This window comes from Cebus imitator, unplaced genomic scaffold (genome assembly GCF_001604975.1).
Source record: "Cebus imitator isolate Cc_AM_T3 unplaced genomic scaffold, Cebus_imitator-1.0 Scaffold525, whole genome shotgun sequence".
Classification (NCBI taxonomy): domain Eukaryota; kingdom Metazoa; phylum Chordata; class Mammalia; order Primates; family Cebidae; genus Cebus; species Cebus imitator.
The window spans coordinates 1,235,207-1,253,994 of NW_016107840.1; positions in this window are offsets into that span (position 1 = coordinate 1,235,207).

Here is an 18,788-nt window from a genome sequence, read left to right on the forward strand (position 1 = left end):
CTCACTGACATGTCATGCTATTTGCGTAACATACGATATTCACTGACATGTCAGGCTTGCTTCAAGCTTTACACAGGAGACCAAAGCTTCTCATAAAACGTCTCTTCAGTGTTTATTATCATTTAAAGTAGTAGTCATTCTTGGAAATAAATTTTTCTGTTTTTTTAATAAAAAATGTTATTTTGGGCCAGGTGCAGTGGCTCACACCTATAATCCCAGCACTTTGGGAGGCTGAGATGGGCAGTTTACCTGAGGTCAGGAGTTTGAGACCAGCCTGGCCAACAACCTTGTCTCTATTAAAAGCACAAAAATAGCTGGGTGTGGTGGCGGGCACCTGTAATCCTAGCTACTTGGGAGGCTGAGGCAGGAGAATCACCTGAACCTGGGAGGCGGAGGTTGCAATGAGAATAGATTGTGCCATTGCACTCCAGCCTAGGCAAAAAGAGAGAAACTAGGTCTCCAAAAAAAGTTATTTTGCACAAAATTATCCTTATGTTACTAACATTAAAATTTATAAATATCTCTTTCGGATTACTCCATAAGGTACAAATAAACATACTTTATTAGATTTAGTAACTAAATAATACATATAATATTAATTTGCCTAAAATTTACTTTGCTTCTGCTGCTTTCAGTTAAATATTATTTGAAACATTTTTCTTGATTCAACATAGTTTTATAATTTAGTAGTTGAATAAAATTATATTGCACTGATGTATCACAATTCATTAAACTACAGTGTTGGGTATTTAGGTTATTTCCAATTTTACTTGGATTTCAATACAAATTTGTAAAACATTGGCTTTCTGGGCTAGATTTGAGTATCTAAAATTGGCAGCAATATGAAGTCTAATTTTTCAGATTCTGAAAGAAAGGACGCTATTATCATCCAGTCGCGAGGTTCCCATATATGGGTCTGTGCTAGACCCAAAAGCTCAAACCTCATGGGCAATGTGAATTTACTTCTTTATCACCCATCTATTCCATTTATCTAAATATTTATTTTAGGCATACTATGTTTTACGCACTTAGCTAGGTTCCAATGATATGGGTAGAATATCTTTCCCTACATTACGGAACTTCTAATCTGGTTAGGAAAACAGTACTGCAGTAAAACGCATATGCATGAGAGAGAATATAGAAGGAGAGGCTAGCTGTGCATGGATCACTTAGTATGTACTTACCTCAAATAAGTTATGTAACTTCTTCTGTACTTTAGTCTCCTCATCTGTAAATAAAAATAATAACAGTTAATATGTATAAAATGCTTAGAAGAGTTCTCAACACATATTCACACTCAATACATGTTAGCTATTTTTTGTATTAATTTTTTGTTGCCTCACAACAAATTATCACAAAATGTAATGGTTTAAAACAGCAAGCATTTGCTATCTGCCATAGAGCTGAGAGTGAGGAATCCAGAAACAGCTTAACTGGGTGGTGCCACTATCAGGGTCTCTTATGAAGCTGTAGTCAAGATGTTGGCCTGGGCTGCAGTCACCTGAAGGCTTAACTGGGACTGGATGGTGCGCTCCACGGCTATTGGCAGGAGGCCTCGGTTTCTCACCCAGAGAGCCTCTCTGTAGGGCTGCGTGAGTGCTTGAGTCCTCACTACGTGGCCCCCAGCTCCCCCTGGATCAGTGATGAGAGAGTAAGAGAGAGAAAAAAAGATGCAATAGCTTTTATGACCTAGTTTTAATAAACTAATAAACAAATAAACTTGTGAGTGCCACCAAGTTTCTTTTGTCCTCTGAAATTTTCTCCTGATATTTGTACTCTGCCCTCTCTTTTCCAAACCCATGGGCACACTCCTTGCTTTTGGCTCTCCTGTAGCATTTTAGAACTTCAGCCGGAGCTTGTGACCCTAGGGTCAAGCAGCTTCTGGTGGTAATGAGATAACACTGATAGCACTTGACTTGTCAGTAAGTCTGATTTGTTACTTTTAACTTTGTTTTACTTTTTGTCTATGAATGAGATTATAGGTTTGTATATCAACAAATGAACACAAAAAAATTTCCTCTCATCGATTATAATAAGCTTCAAATAATTTTAATGTTCATGAAATCCTTTGGATCTGCCCTGGTCAATTTGGTGGCTATGAGCTACCTGTGGCCGTCTGACCTTAAATGCAAAGTAATTTAAATAAAATTAAATTAAAAATCCAAATTTCCCAGGCTCAATAGATACTTTTCATGTGCTCCCACACTGGTGTGGGTCTGACGCATTCATTCATTGCCCTGCAGACAGCCCCAAGAGCTGGTTTTGGTGATCTCTTCAGTCCTCTCAGGGATAATTTCCATCAGGTGGCCCAAGCTTTTGCTTCTAATGGACTTACTCTTTCAAATTCAAAGTATAAAACAAATGGATCCATGCAAGGGTGGCTCTTTACCAATTGCCTGCAGTCAAAGCTTGCTTATCCCAGAACAATCACCTTATTCTGGAAAAGGAAGGAGCTGGAAGCTGAGGACAGTGAGATCCCTTCTTCTTACTGGATGTGTGGTGGTGCTAAGGCAGTGTCTCCTGGAGCTGTTCCTGCTATGGCCTCCTATGCTGCCTCTGCTTGACGCCCCTCACCTGGCACAGCAGACAGGGCTTTCCTCCTGGAAAGTGCCTCCTCAAAAGACACCCTCCACTCTTCTGTTCTCAATCATACTCTCTTGCCTTAAATCAACTTCTGTCTTTCTAACAAAGAAATTTAAAAGCTATTTATTCTATGTGCTTATTAACAGACAACTGCTTTAGAATAAAGAAATTGATGGATGAAGGAACAAATAAAATGAATGAATCTCCAGATTCCATTCCCTGGCAGGTATTTCATCAGCAGTCAGTCTGTCCTTGTATACAGTGTGACCACACACTGGGCTGCTCCCAAGCCTTGATCATATACTGCACCAGAGAGAGAATCGAGCAGCATCCAGGCCAATCTTCTGACCTGTGAAGGAAATACAAGAGGGCAGAGATGCCATGCAGGTTGCAGCTTGCATGCATCTCTATGACAGATTTCTGGGGCTGTGGTCTATACTTGGGTCTATACAGACCAAACGGGAAACATATCCTCAAATTTTCCTATTCCCTAATGTTATTCAAAAGCAATGTGTTTAAAAGGAAGCAGGCTTAGGGACAGTCTCAGAGCTCCACTTGAATAGCTGGCTGTTGGCCCTTCCCTGCTTGCTGTCCCTACCTGTCTTTCCTAGTCTAGTGCTTAGACATATGGGGAGCAGCAGAGCCTCAGAGCAGCTCCTGACCTCTGTAAAAATGCATAGGTCTAGATGTGGGGAAAGACTCTTTGAAAGGAGACTGGGCACAAACTGTTATCCCCATGTAAGTCATGATTTTGAAGAATGAGAATACTAAAGGGGATGCTATCGTAGGACAGTAAGGGTGATGATCATGGGTTAAAGGGCAGAGATCATGAGTTCAACGGCAGTGACCATGGTTCTAGACTGATGACCATAGGCTCAAGGGTAGTCATTATGGGTTCAGGGGTCATAACCATGAGATCAAGTATGGCGCTCATGGCTTCAAAGGCGGTGACCATGGATTCAAGTGTAGTGAAAATGAGTTCAAAGTCAGTGATGGTAGCTTCATGGAAATGACCATGGGTTCAAAGGCAGAGACCATGGGTTCAAGGATAGTGACCACAGGTTCAAGAGTGGTGACCATGGATTCAAGGACAGTGACTACGGGTTCAGGGGTGATAACCTTGGGTTCAAGGCTGGTGACCATAGGTTCAAGGGCAGTGATCATGGGTTCACTGGAAGAAGAGGGACACCTTCTAATACAGCTGGAGAGAAGAAAAAGAAGACAAGCCAGACAGATTTTGAGTCTTTTCTAGAGATTTAAATTAGTAGGGGCACCAGTCTGGGTAGATGGGTGCTCAGGACCCTGTGTGCAATGGAGGGAAAGGAAGACATTTGCATGGATTGAGACATAGCAGACTCCCACATTCAAACCCATGCTGTAAGTCCTTGATTTTGTTGTTAGCTGAACTGGACTTATGACTCCCAACTGCTGACGAGTGGGGAAAATGATAATCTATGTTTTCAAGCATTCAAACAAATCCAAAGTTTATTCTAATCTTTTCATTTAAACAGTCCTTAAGGGGGGAAGTGGGCGACAAACCTTTTAGATAGCTTCCCCATTCTTAATTCCCTGAGATGATGCCTGAGGATAGGAGGTTAGGTGTGTGCAGAGAGGCCCCTAAGTGAAGATGGCTTTGATTTGGGATCCCAACACCCATATCCTTATGGGTCAGGCTTCTTGTTTTCATTTTCTTCAAAAAAAAATCCTCATGATTTGGCTTTCAGTTTTGTCGATTAGTGGAAAAATGCTAGAGAGCTGTTCACTTTGTGATTGGAGGTAGAGGAGAAATTAAAATTGTGTTTGCTGCGTGGGGTAGGGGGCAGGTTACTGATATGGTCTTTGAAGGAGATCAGGGTGCTGAGAGCCTGGGGCTCCCAGGAAGATGTCAGGATGAGGGGTGCCCTCCTCTGCTGCAGCTGCTCTTGTGTTCAGATTCCAGTTTGTGGCTCTGCTCTTTCTCATATGCTTGGATGCTCCTTGCTCCTTCCATCACTGGGAAATTTGCTGAAACCCCATCAGCTTATGGCCTGCCCTACCCAAGTTCATTCCATCCTCTTCACCGGCAGATCTCTTCTCTTTGGGATTTCATTGATGAAATGGAGGGTTAAAAACAAAAACAATGTATTCTGGCTCTCAGTTTTCATCATGTCTTACTAAAAACTTTGAAAGTTGTAAAATATCCCTCCAGATGCTCTGGCTTCAGCCCTCAGGTTTAGCTATTTTGTGCTATGATTGCTGACCTTCAATTTCAATTTTTACTTTTGATTTAAACCACGAATGTGATATAAAGTTGTTTTCATTTTAAATTTATAGGTAGGGTTTTTTGTTTGCTTTGGAAGAGAATGAGAGGTGGGAGTAGATTTTTTAAAATACTTTTCGAAAAATACATAATTGTGTTGCAGTCAAAGGATATGGGTCAAATTTCTCTGCCTTGGGGATTTATGGAGATGTCCTTTGTGTCCTAATCAGAGTCTGTTTATGACTATTCCTGGGGTATCCGAGAAGAATGCCTACTAATCTGTATATCTTATTGTGAAAAGCTTTCAGAATCCTCCCTTCGAGGGTTCTGCTTCTGAGGCCATGTTTAGAAATGCCACTCCCTCATAATTAGATAAAGATTCATTTATGTTGTTTTAACACCTAGTGTTTTCAGGCTTTGTATTTAGAATGTTAATTAACTTCAAATTAAATCTGGCATGAGATAGGAGTCCGTATTCATTTTTTTTTATCCAAATGGTTATCCAGTCAATTGTGGATTCTAAATGATCAAGTCCTGAATACAAGAATAAATCCTGTCCATTTCTGAGCTATACAACATATTTTACATCTATTAATACAGTTCTTCCTCATTACTCTTATGTAACAATTCCGGAGCAGGTAACATTTGTTTTCTTTTGATTAGGTTATAAAAAAGTAGTCAACTGACACATTTGGTTGGAATTGTTTTAAATATATGGAAAAAAAAAGAGAATCCACACCCTCAATAATGTCTTTCCTTTGAGACATTTAATCACAAGTCTCTAATCATTGATGCCTATACATAACACTGCCTCCAGTGTCCCTCAACAAATGTGTTCTTCAGAAATATTAATTTTAGATAGTGATGAAGGAAGAATGTGTCCTATGCATACTGCCTTCACCTTATATTTTACCTAAGCTCCTTTTAGGTAAATGGGAACTATTTTCTCATTAATAGTCATAAATTTGAAGTAAGCCCAAAAGATCAGTTGACCTTGTATCCAATTTCAATCCCCAAAAATGAGTCAAGATTGACTTTTCTAAACTCCAAAATGTTAACCACCTGCCAACATTTAATTGACTTAGATCTAACACTTGTGTTCTGCAGGTCAATTCACTTAGTTACGAGAACGTATATTTTTGTAACTAATGTATCTTGGAAGTTTCATTAGGAAATAGCATACTTAAAATTAATCATTTTTGGATGAGTTATTGGAAGGTTTTATGGTCATGGGGAGTGACTGTAAATACTTACTCAGAATGTTTCCAACATCACTGCAGCCACAATTCATGGTTCAGAACTCTGAAGCCGCAGCCCCTATTTCTGTGTTTCAAGCATATCTGAGCTGTTTTCTTAATCCTGCTCAAATGTGATTCTTTGTTCCACTGCTGAGTAAGGACTGAATGGTCTTTTTTTCAGGAACAAGTCTTTTCAGGTATTATAATTTTCTTCAAGACAGGCCAACCCACCATTTGTGTTTTTGAACATTTCGATCTAATCTTCTTTGGGACACACATCGATTTTGCTCCAGGTTTTTTCATATTATCACCTTAAACTGTTTCTCAAAATGTGCCCCAAATGCTATGATGAGACGTGTTTCCTAGGCCTCTGTTGTCTTACATGATTCCGTTGTGCAAATGAGACAAAGGAGACCCTCTGGATGGTCTCCACAAAAGCATGGCTTGGAGAGCAGACTATACATTTTTTTTAAATTGTGGTAAAATACTCATAACATAACATTTATCATCGTAATCATTTTTAAGTGTACAGCTCTTAGTGTTAAGTATAATCACATGGTTTTGTCACCAATCTCCAAATTCTTTTCATCTTGTGAAACTAAAGCCCTTTATCCATTAAAGAACTCCCCCCTTACCCTCTACCCAGCCCCTGGCAACCACCATTCTACTTTTTATGAACTTGACCACTCTAGGTACCTTATTATAAGTGGGCTCATACAGCATTTGTCTTTTTGCAATTGTCTTATTTAACTTAGCATGATGTCCAAAAGGTTCATCCACATCATAGTGTATGTCAGAATTCTCTTCCTTTTTAAGAATAAATAAGATTCAATTCTGTGTATATGCCACATTTTGTTTTTCTGTTCATCTGACGATTGCTTCCACCCTTTCGCCACTGTGGATAATGCTTTATGGACGTAAGTGTACAAACATCTCTTTAAGATCCTGCTTTCAAATCTTTTGAGATCCTGCTTTGAAATCTTTTGGCTATATATTTAGAAGTGGTATTGCCAGATCCTATGGTATTTCTGTTTTTAATTTTTTGTTAAACCACCATACTGTTTCCTAGCAGCTGCACCTATTTCCATTCCCACCAAAAGTGCACAAAGGTTCCAATTTCTCTGCATCCTCACCAACACTTCTTATTTTCTGTATTTGTTGTTTTATAGTAGCCAGCATGTGAGGTGACATCTCATTGTGGTTTTGTTTTGCATTTTCCTAATGATCATTGATGTTGAACATCTTTTCATAAGCTAGTTGGCCATTCTGTTTCTTCTTTGATTAATGTCTATTCAAGTTCTTTGAACATTTCTTAATCACATTGGTTGTCTTCTTTATTTCTGAGTTGTAGGAATTCTTTATATGTTCTGGATATTAACTTATTATTAGGTGTATGGTTTACAAACATTTTCTCCCATTCCATAGGTTATTTTTTTACTCTGTTGATTGTGTCCTTTGATGAACAGAAGTTTTTAATTTTGATGTAGTCTAATTTATCTATTTTTACTATCTATTTGCCTGTGTTTTTGGTGTCATACCCAAGAAATTATTGCCAAATCCAACATGTGATGCATTTTCTATTTCTTCTAAGAGTTTTGCAGTTTTAGCTTTATGCTTAGGCCTTCAATCCCTTTTGAGGTAATTTTTTTTATACGGCACAAGGTAAGAGTTCAACTTTATTCTTTTGCATGTGAATATGCATTTTTCCAACAAACATTATTTATTGGGAAAACTGTCCTTTCTTTCATTGAATAACCTTGGCTTCTTTTTCAAAAATTATTTAACCATATGTGTGAGGGTTTACTTCTGGGCTTTCTATTCTAGTTCACTGGTCTACATCAGTTTGATGTACCACACCACTTTGATTACTGTAGCTTTGTGGTAAGTTTTGAAATCAGGAAGTATGAGACCTTCAGCTTTGTTCGTTTTTAAGATTGTTTTGGCTAGAAGGGGAAGACTGCATTTCTAGCAAGTGGGAAAAGGCAGGCTTTCCCTCTGGGATGCAGCCCTGCACTGGAGTATCCAGAACACTGAGCAGAGCTTGTCCCTCACCTGAGAAACTGGGGAAGAGGTCTGCCTGCACATCCAGATGCTGAGGCCTAGCCACTCAGCAAATGCTGTGTGAGGATGAAGGACACAGTCATTCTTCTAAATCTGGTCAACACTTCCTTTGCTGACACCAGATTATCAGAGCTTTTACCATTCTGATTAGACATTGAAATATACAGAGTTGCTCTGATGTTGTATAGATGGGCTTTGATTTCTCTTACTTTTCTGTGGTTCCTGTAGTTTATGTGGAGATAGGCTGTAGAGGGCAACTGGCAACATTTGTCCATTATTCTTGCTGTAGGAGGTTGGCAAGGAGGTGGTCTCCTCACCACGACCCAAGGAGAAGCTTCTCTCTGACATTAGTGCCCTGGAACAAATACCATCCCCAAGCACTGTTTGTATTCATGAATTGAGCCTCTTTTGCTGATCTTGTAACAAATGCTCTTTATGTGTTTCGTTCGGCTCTTGAAAGACCTCTAGGTAAATGTGCAACCCAGCTTAAGGGAATGTGCAGGACTTTCTGGATTATCTCTTTGAATGCCAACAGTTAGCCCTGTTATGTTTATAAGTGGCATCCATGCTCTTTAGAGTGACAAGAGGCTTGCACATATACTTCATTTCTTAAAATAGCTGTATTTGACAATTAAGAGAAAAATGTATTGCTAAGGGTCATTTGGTTGCATCTAACAAAACCTGATTCAAACCACTTTTTGTAAGAAATGGGTTTTATTGGCTCATAAAACGGGGAGAAATGGTTGGATGCAGGGCCTCAAAATATGTTATCATGGCTGTCTCTCTCATTTCCTGTCTCTGCCTCTAGCTTTTGTTTCCTCTGTGGTGGCTGAATTTACAGTAGGCTTTCCCCTCAGGTGGCAAATTGGGTCTAGAAGGATGAACTTGTAGGCCACCTTCTTAGCAATCCCAGTGAGTTAGCAGCATCTCCTTCCCCGTGGCTCCAGCCTAAGCCCTAGGTAGGGTTCTCATTGGCCTATCTTGATCCATGTGTCCACCCCTGGGACAGTCCTGTAGCAAGAGGAGGCAGTGTTCTGGGTAGCCAGGTCTGAGTCACATGGCTCACACGTGTAGGGGCAGGGTCATGACACTAAACTTCATAGGCTGGACATGAGGGCTGGGAAACTGGGATGCTATTGACGAAAAATGTAGAAAGGGATGCTGAGCAGGAACAAATTAATTACTGATTTTCTCTACAACATACCTAAAAAAAAAGATTCCTCAAGAAGAGCAACCTCATTTCCCTTCATACAGGGAACTCTTTTACAATATTCTTACCAGATGTTTTATCTAGTTTGCCTTTGAACACATTCCAGAACGGAGACCTCAGCACCTCCAGTTGTCTTCTATTCCAATGTTAAACAGAGCTGCTTGTCAGAAAAATATTCCTTATCTCAACCAATCTGAGCTTTCCTGTAATTTCTAAGGAATTGTCCTAACTCAGCCCATCAGAACCTTATAAAATAAAATTATAACCTCATCTTCCCAAAGGGGTAATCAAGCATTTGAGTCCAATTTCAGCACGACTTTTATATTTCACCTTCTACCTTCTGAAGATTTCTGATACAATCTCCATCCCCACCAAGTATATTCGTTTCACCTCCTATGGACTCCAAGTCTTTTGCACTTCACCTGCCACCAAGGCTTCTTCCCTGTATTTATTATAACATTAAATTATTTCATGGCTCGTATGTTGGAAATAGTTTTAATATACTGGTTACAATCTGCTTCTCACCCCCATAGTAACCCCAACAGGAGGGTTGTTTTTACAAGTCACACTACAATTTTGGTTAATATTAAGTTTAAAACACTAGTAGCTACTGTTTATTGATTGCCAGATTCTTTATAAAATGTATCTATAATCCCTACAATAACTCTCAATATTTATTATTGTTGTTTATTATCATCATCATTATTATTATTGCTATCTCATTTTACAGGCAAGAAAGCTGAAACTCAGTTTAAGTAACTTAGAAAATCAAATTAAGTCAGTGGTCAAATTGATATTTGAGCTCAAATATCTATGACTGCAAAACTAAGTTCTTTCTGTCACACTCCCAGCTCCATGGTCGATGTCCATGGAGACCATCAATCTGTTTCCTGTGAAGCGCTGCCAATTACTTCATCCATACTCTTTGATTGTGCAATGAAGCTGGTGCTCACCATAATATAGGCTGTACAGAAAAGGGTTAACAGAGCAGGCCTGAGCCTGAGACTGCGCTCCTTAGAAAGGCTTGTTTGCAAGGCTGGCCCTTGACAGGCACCTGGAGTCTTGGATTTCAGGAGAATTTCCATTATTCCCTTATTAGAATGGCTCACTGTGCTTAAACTGTTTCTTCAAACAATATGGTTAATGTTGAATATATGCTTTCCTTCCTGGTGTGTGGAATTTTGGTATGTGTTAGACAGAGGGGTGCCTATATGACAAGCCCACAAGCAAAACCCCAGGCACTGAGTCTCTAATGAGCTTCACTGGTAGATGTTGAACACGTGCTGTCATATTTTAGGGCTCAAGAAATTAAGCACATCCTCCGTGACTCCTCTGGGATAATACTCCTGGAAGTGTGTGCCTAGTTTCCTCCAGATTTCACCCTATATGCCTTTTCTCTTGCTGATTTTACTTTGTACGCTTTTGCTGTAATAAATTATAGCCATGAGTATGACTACATGAAGAGGCCTCTGAGTCCTCCTAGGATATCACTGAAGCTAGAGGTAGTCTTGGAAACCCCCAATACAGGGGCTTTATATTTGTTTCTGATAAGTGTAATCCTGATACAGTCATTTCAAAATCTCTCAATTTATTTTTTAAATATTTAGCTCTACATGTATTCCTTTAAGGTTTTAATTTTATTTTTTGATAAAAATATTGAATAAGAGAGAGGAAATATAGAATAAAAGTTGTCTCCTGAAGCCTCCCTCTGTGTTGAGACTAAGCTATTAATCACAATGTTAGGACATTTTCCACAAATACTATTTAAAAGAATATATTTCATTATATTGATTTCCAGTATTTCCTAAGACGTTTTGCCACTTAAAATATTAGGCCAGGAGTGGTGGCTCACGCCTATAATCCTAGCACTTTGGGAGGCCGAGGTGGGTGGATCGCAACGTCAAGAGATCGAGACCATCTGGTTTAACATAGTGAAATCCCGTCTCTACTAAAAATACAAAAATTAGCTGGGCATGGTGTCATGCACCTGTAGTCCAATCTACTCGGGAGGCTGAGGCAGGAGAATTGCTTGACCCAGGAGGCGGAGGTTGTAGTGAGCCGAGATCGCGCCATTGCACTCCAGCCTGGGTTACAAGAGCGAAACTCCATCTCAAAAAAAAAAATATATATATATATTAAGACATGGCCAGGTGCAGTGGCTCACGCCTATAATCCCAGCACTTTGGGTGGCTAAGGCAGGCAGATCACGAGGTCAAGAGATCGAGACCATCGTGGCCAACATGGTGAAACCCCTTCCCTACTAAAAATACAAAATTAGCCAGGCGTGGTGGCACACGCCCGTTGTCCCAACTACTCTGGAGGCTGAGACAGGTGAATCACTTGAACCCAGGAGGTGGAAGTTAAAGTGAGCGGACATCGCCCCATTGCACTCCAGCCTGGGCAACAGAGGGAGACTCTGTCTCAAAAAAAAAATTAAGACATATAGGCCAAAACATTCTCACGATTTTTCCCTCATGTAGTTATGTTACATATATTATTGAAAAAAATAACTAGCACTATTCCAATGTTACTTACTCTTAATGAGTTCATCATTTCCCTCTTGTAATAATCTCATTCTTACTGTAGATGATAATTAATTATTTAGTTAGTTATGTGCTTTTCTGAATTATATCATGACAGAATTTGCACCTTATCATTTTTAGAATATGTTGATTTTCCCCATTTTAATACTCAAGCCATTTTCTCACCTCATCTTCTGCATTTTTTAAAGAAGTGCATTTTATCTAAGTTATCAAATTTGTGGGCATAGAGCTGTTCGTAATATTCCTTTATCACCGTTTTTATATCCTTGGGATTAGTAGTCATTTCCCCTCTCATTTCTCACCCTGAAAATGTGCGTTCCTCACTTCGTTTCTTGGTTAACCTGGCTAGAACTTTATCAATTTTATTGATCTTTTCAAAGAATCTACTTTTTGTTTTGTTAATTACCTTATTGTTTTCCTGTTTCTAATTTTATTGAAGTTCTAATGTTTATTATTTCTTTTCTTTCATTCACTTTAAGTTTAGATTGCTCTTCTCACTCTATTTTCCTAAGGTAGAAACAAATTATTGATTTCAGATGCTACTTTTATTCTAATATATGCTTTTGATGCAATAAATTTCTCTCTAAGCATTCCTTTTGATGCATCCCCCAAATTTTGATAAGTTGTATCTTTATTTTCATTTAATTCAAAATATTTATAATTTCTCTTGAGATTTCTCCTTTGACTCATGTGTTATTTGCAAGTTTGTTGCTTCATCTCTAAATATTTGATGGTTTTCCAGCTATCTTTCTGTTATTGATTTCTAGTTAATTTCGTTATGGTCCAAGTGCATACTTTTTATGAATTTTATTTTTTAAAATTTGTTCTATGTGTTTCACGGCCCAAAATGGAATCTATCTTGGTAGATAGTTCATATGAGCTTGAGAAAAATGTGTATTCTGCTTTTATTAGACGAAATATGGATGGTCCCTGACTTATGATGGTTCAACTTACAATTCTTCGACTTTTAGATGCTGTAAAAGCAAAATGCATTCAGTAGAAAAATTATTTCCAGTAGCATATAGTCATTCTATTTCTCACTTTCAGTACACTATTCAATAAATTATATGAGATATTCAATACTTTATTAAATAGGCTTGGTTAGATAGTTTTGCTTAACTGTAGGATAAAGTAAGTTTTCTGAGCACATTTTAATTAAGCTAAGTTATCATATTTGGTAAGTTAGGTGTAGTAAACTCATTTGCAACTTTGCATATTTTTAACTTACAATGGGTTTATCAGGATGTAACTTCATAGTAAGTCAAGAAGCATCTGTAGTCTACAAAGCCGATTAGATCCAGTTAATTGATGATATTGTTCAGTTAAATGATGTTTTTACTGATTTTCTGCCCACTGGATCTGTCCTCTTCTGATAGAAGAATGTTGAAGTCTTCAACTGCGATAGTGGACTAATCTATTTCTCCTTGCAGTTCTACCAAATTTTGTCGTATGTATTTTGATGCATTGTTGTTAGACACAAACACATTAAAAATTATTAGATCTTCTTAGAGAATTTACCCTTTATCACTATATAATATCCTTGTTTATCCCTGATGATAGCATGGTATATCTTTCTCCACCCCTTTACTTATAATCTATCTGTGTTTATATTTAAAATGGGTATGTAATAGACAACATATAATTTAGACTTGTTTTTTTTTCATTCTATCATTTTTTGTCTTCTGGTTTGTATATCCATATTTTTGACATTTAAAATGATCAATATAATTGGAGTAATATTTATCATATTTGTTATTTTCTATTTGTTGCACTTTTTTATTTTTATTTTTCTCTCACTTCTGCCTTCTGTCAGTGTTAACTGAGCATTTTGTAAGATTTTAGCCTGTCTCCTCTTGTAACATGTTAATTATACTTCTTTCCCACCCTCTTTTTTTAATGATTACTCTTGAATTTGCAGTAATCTAAGTCCACTTTCAAATAACACTATACTTCTTCACACGTAGTATGTACCTTGTAACAGAGTAGTCCCAATTTCTTCCCCCCATGCCTTCAAATATTATACTACCTATCCATAAGCCAGTCACCCAATGCACTGGTGCTATTGCTATGAGAATAGTTATTAGAACAATTAAGAATAAAAAACAAAATCCTTAAAATTTTACCTGTACTTATTCCTTTTCTAACATTTTATTTCTTTCTGTAGATCAAAATTTCCGACATATTACTTTTCAACTTCTCTCTGAAGAACTTCTTTTAACATTTCATGTAACATAAGCTTACTGGGGACAAAGTCTCTCAATTTATGTTTGCCTGAAAATGTCTTTGTTTCTTCTTTACTTTTGAAGAATAATTTTGCAGTACACAGAATTTTTCTGCTCCCAACAAGCTATGATTCTCTGCATTTGCCTGTTTCTTCAATTTGGGGGGCATCATTTTGCTCTGTGAGCTCAATTCTCTGATGACTCTAAAAAGATATGTTGATTTTATTTGGTCATGCTTTTTCATTATGACTGTTCAAGTGACAATAGGCAAAGCTTTGATCTAAGGTCATGCTTGTAGTCTTTTATTACACTTTCAGTAACATTTACTTGTATCTTAAGATACATGCAAAATAATTATGTATACCATTTCTATGTTATTGCCATAGGCTAAAACGTCTCCTTAATGCCCCTTGCTCTACCATTTCCATGTTGTCAGATAGCCTGTGACTGTCATTGAACGTGGGGGTGGGGGTTGGGAAACAAATGACAGAAAAACAGGTTATAGGAGGAGAAACTTGGCCGGTGATGGATCCTGCTGGGGCTTTTTATTTAGTGCTTGTCATCCCTACTGACCTATAGAGGTAGTCATCAATTCTGAGGCCTACTCCTAGCTTTAGTAGCTATGCTTTAAGCAATGTTTTTAAAATCAGAAACCCAGCTAGGGAGTCCCTTGACAATTTCGGATGGGTTCTGGAATCTAAAGAGTATGCTATTGGCTATAATTCTTATTTTTCATTAGTAAGAATCAATTTCTTATAAAAATGATTAGATTTCTCTGATGTCCAGTCACAGCCTGGAGCAAGCCCTTGAAGACAATGCTAGCCAAACCATTTGGCCCAACGAGGTAGAAAGCCCAGGCTGCCCGGGCGTGCCTTCTGACCCTGACTCCTTTCCCAGGCTGTGGGAAGCACAAGAGTTGGATGTAAGTTTCAGCAGAGATGGAAGCTGGGCCTGTGTTCCTCTCAAGGAAAGAAGCTGATGACCATGAGACAATTAGCTTATAAAGCAATCAATTCACACCACCTTTGGTTGTTGGCTGAAAGTCTGGAATCCACCCAGGGGTAAGCATTTGGCCTGTCCTTCTCTGCTGTTTGACATATCTCTGCTTCTCTCTCTTGGCCCGGGCTGTTCTGTTTGCTTGGGATGCCTGGCCTGTACTCCCTGCTGCAGGCTTTCTCCTTCAGTACTGTGCCCAACATCCATGGACCTGTGACACCCTTCCTGGCCACTCAAGCCTGACTTTAAACTTCCTCAGAAAAGGATAGTGACCCTCCCGAACAGGAGTGTTTCTCCTGTGTATAAAACAATGCTCAACATTTCCTAATCAGCCGTGTTCTTTGGATGAACTAATGAAGTATATGTCTTTGAGCTTATACTCCTCAGAGAAATAGTTGCCTGTCTCACTAAATGAAAAACTCTTGGAGAACAAACACTATGTCTCTTATCTCAGTTTTCCCACAACCTAGCCCAGAACCTGGCATTTAACAAAGGCTCAGTACAAAATGAATGAATGAGACAGTGATGGGGTACTTTGTAGAAAACCTCATCTCATAGGTCAGCTGTGGAAACACTCACTGCTGCCCTGCTACTTCTGCCTCTTTATTAGGACCAGGAAGCACTGATCCTCACTGTCTTGTTTGTCAGCAAAGGGCCAGTGGCCAAGACCATATTGCCAAGAGCTTAGGAAGAACAAGAAGTCATTGCTGGCAGTGTGGCCTCCTTCACCAAGGGAGTCACCAAGACAGAGACTTTCTGTATTTCAGCTGAGCACACAGGAAGAAAGAGAGGCCAAGCTTAGAGTAGTTAGTGAACCATAGGCAGCATCTTCTTTGCTCAGTTGCCGTTGCCTGTGGTTGGGCCCCTCGTGGCCCATGGGACACAGTGCTGTGCTGTGGGAGTGCTGTCGCCTGGTATTAGTCAGTTCTCACTCTCTAATATACATATACCTGAGACTGGGTGATTTATACAGCAAAAGAGGCTTAATGGACTCATAGTTCCATCACGGCAGAAGGAAAGGAAAAGAAAAACATGTCTTACATGGCAGTAGACAAGAGAGCTTGCTCAGGGGAATTCCCATTTGTAAAATCATCAGATCTCATGAGGCTTATTCACTATCACAAGAACAGTATGGGGGAAACTACCCCCGTGATTCAATTATCTCCACCTGGCCCCTCACTTGACACATGGGGATTATTACAATTCATGGTGAGATTTGGGTGGGGACACACCAAACAATAGCACTCCCAGATGCCCCATGAGAAATGTGAATGTAAGTGTCTAGACCAGAGCAGCTCATCCATGGTTCCAGGCAGACACGCACACACAGGACCAGAACCTGGGGATGCCTGTTCATGCCTGAGTTATTACATGTGGCCCCAGATTACTCTCCAGTGTTCCAGTTTGGATGATGAATTAGATGGCCACCCTGTGCACCTCCCACATATTCTTTTTACCACCACCATTATGCACTGGAACATTTTTAAACCAATCCCAGATACCACATTTTATCAGAAGCTGCTTCCTCTTTTAATGTCTAATAGATAGAAACACAAAAAAGTAACTGCAATGTCTTTATACTATTTAACAAAATAATCAATAATTCCTTCATATCATCAAATATCTCCTCAGGGTTCAAGGTTTTCCAATTGCCTCTAAATGACTTGTATCAGTTGGCATCCAAACAAGGCCACACATTGCATTTGATGAGTGTGTCTATTAAATCCCACCTGCCCCTTTTTATGTTTTACTTTGCCTCTTGCTTTTGCCATTTATTTATTAAAGAAAGCAGGCCAATTGTCCCATAAATTTTCCCACACTCTAGATTTGGCATCCTTTGGTGACATTTAGCACACTATTCTATCCCCTGATTTTCTGTAAATGGCAGCTAGCTCTAGACATTTAATCTGGTACAGGTTCATGGCTTTGGAATAATATTTCATGTGCACTTCTTATTGTATCCCATCAGGAAACATGATGTTAGGGTTACTGAGCAGGTTCAGGTGTTGGTAGCCTCATCTCCCATCAGATGACTCCCCACCAAAACTTCTCTTAGAGAATTCTATAGTATAGCCATTAAATCATTGCCTAAATCCATTATCTTTATCTTATGAAAGGTTATAAATATGCTGTTTTCTGTGGATCTCATTTCTTCACTTGCATTAGCCAGTGTCTTCTATAAAGAAGCAATTATTTGGCTACAGTTTGTATAGGAAATGCAAGATAAATGTTTAATTTTTTCCTTTTAATTATAAATTTTCAAAATAATGAATTGATTATATAGCAGTATTGAAACATCATCAATAATGGTTTGCTTTTTTTTTTTTTTACTATAATTAGAACTCATAAAAATGATAAACCTATGTATTGGATTTTAATCCATTGCAGCATTACTACTTTGGGTGTCAAGTCATCCCATCTCAGGCCAGGAGTCCTTCAAGTTAAAACCACATAAAAGCATATTTTTTACATTTTCTGTTTCAAACCTGGAATCACCCATTTCTGGGTGATTCTGTGACTTCAACATTCTTCTATCAGAAGGGGACAGATCCAATTTCTTGGTTCAGGTAACATGGTTAGGTTCGTTACGGTCCTAAAACGTTATACGATCATATTTGATGAAATCCCAATGATAACCTTGTGAAATAATGATTTGATTCAAAATTGGATAGGTGAAAGAACTCTTAGATTGTACAAAGTTGTACAATAAGCAATACAAAGTCTGATATCTAGTTTCACAGAGTGGGTTATGTTATTTTCATGTCACACAGAAAAACCCTTAGGATTTTTTAGACTCTGCTGATACCAATGAAGGAGAAGGATTAGGGCCTAATCAAAGGCAAATCTACGAGAATGAAATGGACATCTGGTCCAAGGGGAGCTGAGGCCATCCCATGATCAAGAAACGAGAGGCAATAATTCAAAATAGATAGGCAGCCAATATCCATTCGTGACAAACTCTTTTGGCAAACTAGAAATAAAAAGGAACTCTTTTAATCACACAAAGGGCATCTATGAAAAACCTACACCTACCATCAGGTTTTGTGATGAAAAATTGAACACTTTCTCCCTATGATCTGACACAAGATAAGGCTTTCCACTTTCCCCTCTTCTGTTCAATGTCATTCTACTGGAAGTTCTAGCAAGGGCAATAAGGCAAGAAAAAGAAAGTAAAGACCAAAGATTTAAACACAGTAAGTAAAACTGTGATTTTTAAACAGAAGACAATTATGTACATAGAAAACTCTATTGAATCTATTAATAAAAAAAAAAAGGAAACTGCTGGAATTTGTATGCACTGAAAAATTTAGACCTCTCCATTTTGTGGATTGTAAATCATACATTATCAACAAGCACCAACAATATAACAGGCCAAAAAAGTGGCACTTATTTTGTGTTTTGACTAGTGAATGTGCAAGGATATGGATTTGCAAGTTTGCTTATAGAACTAATCTGTAATAAATAACATTAAGAAGTAAAAGTATGAAAAAATTATTTAATGGCTGTAGTGCAGTTCTGAGTCACTGAGAGATATAGCATTGATACATCATTTTTACATGAATTTACTCTTAAGTATGTAAATAAAACAGATGCTATTAGCAAATCAAATTCCCTAAAGTGTAGCACCTGTAGACAGTAATAAATTTAACCTCTAAGGCAATTGATAATTTAACTTCTAATATCAATTTTCCACAG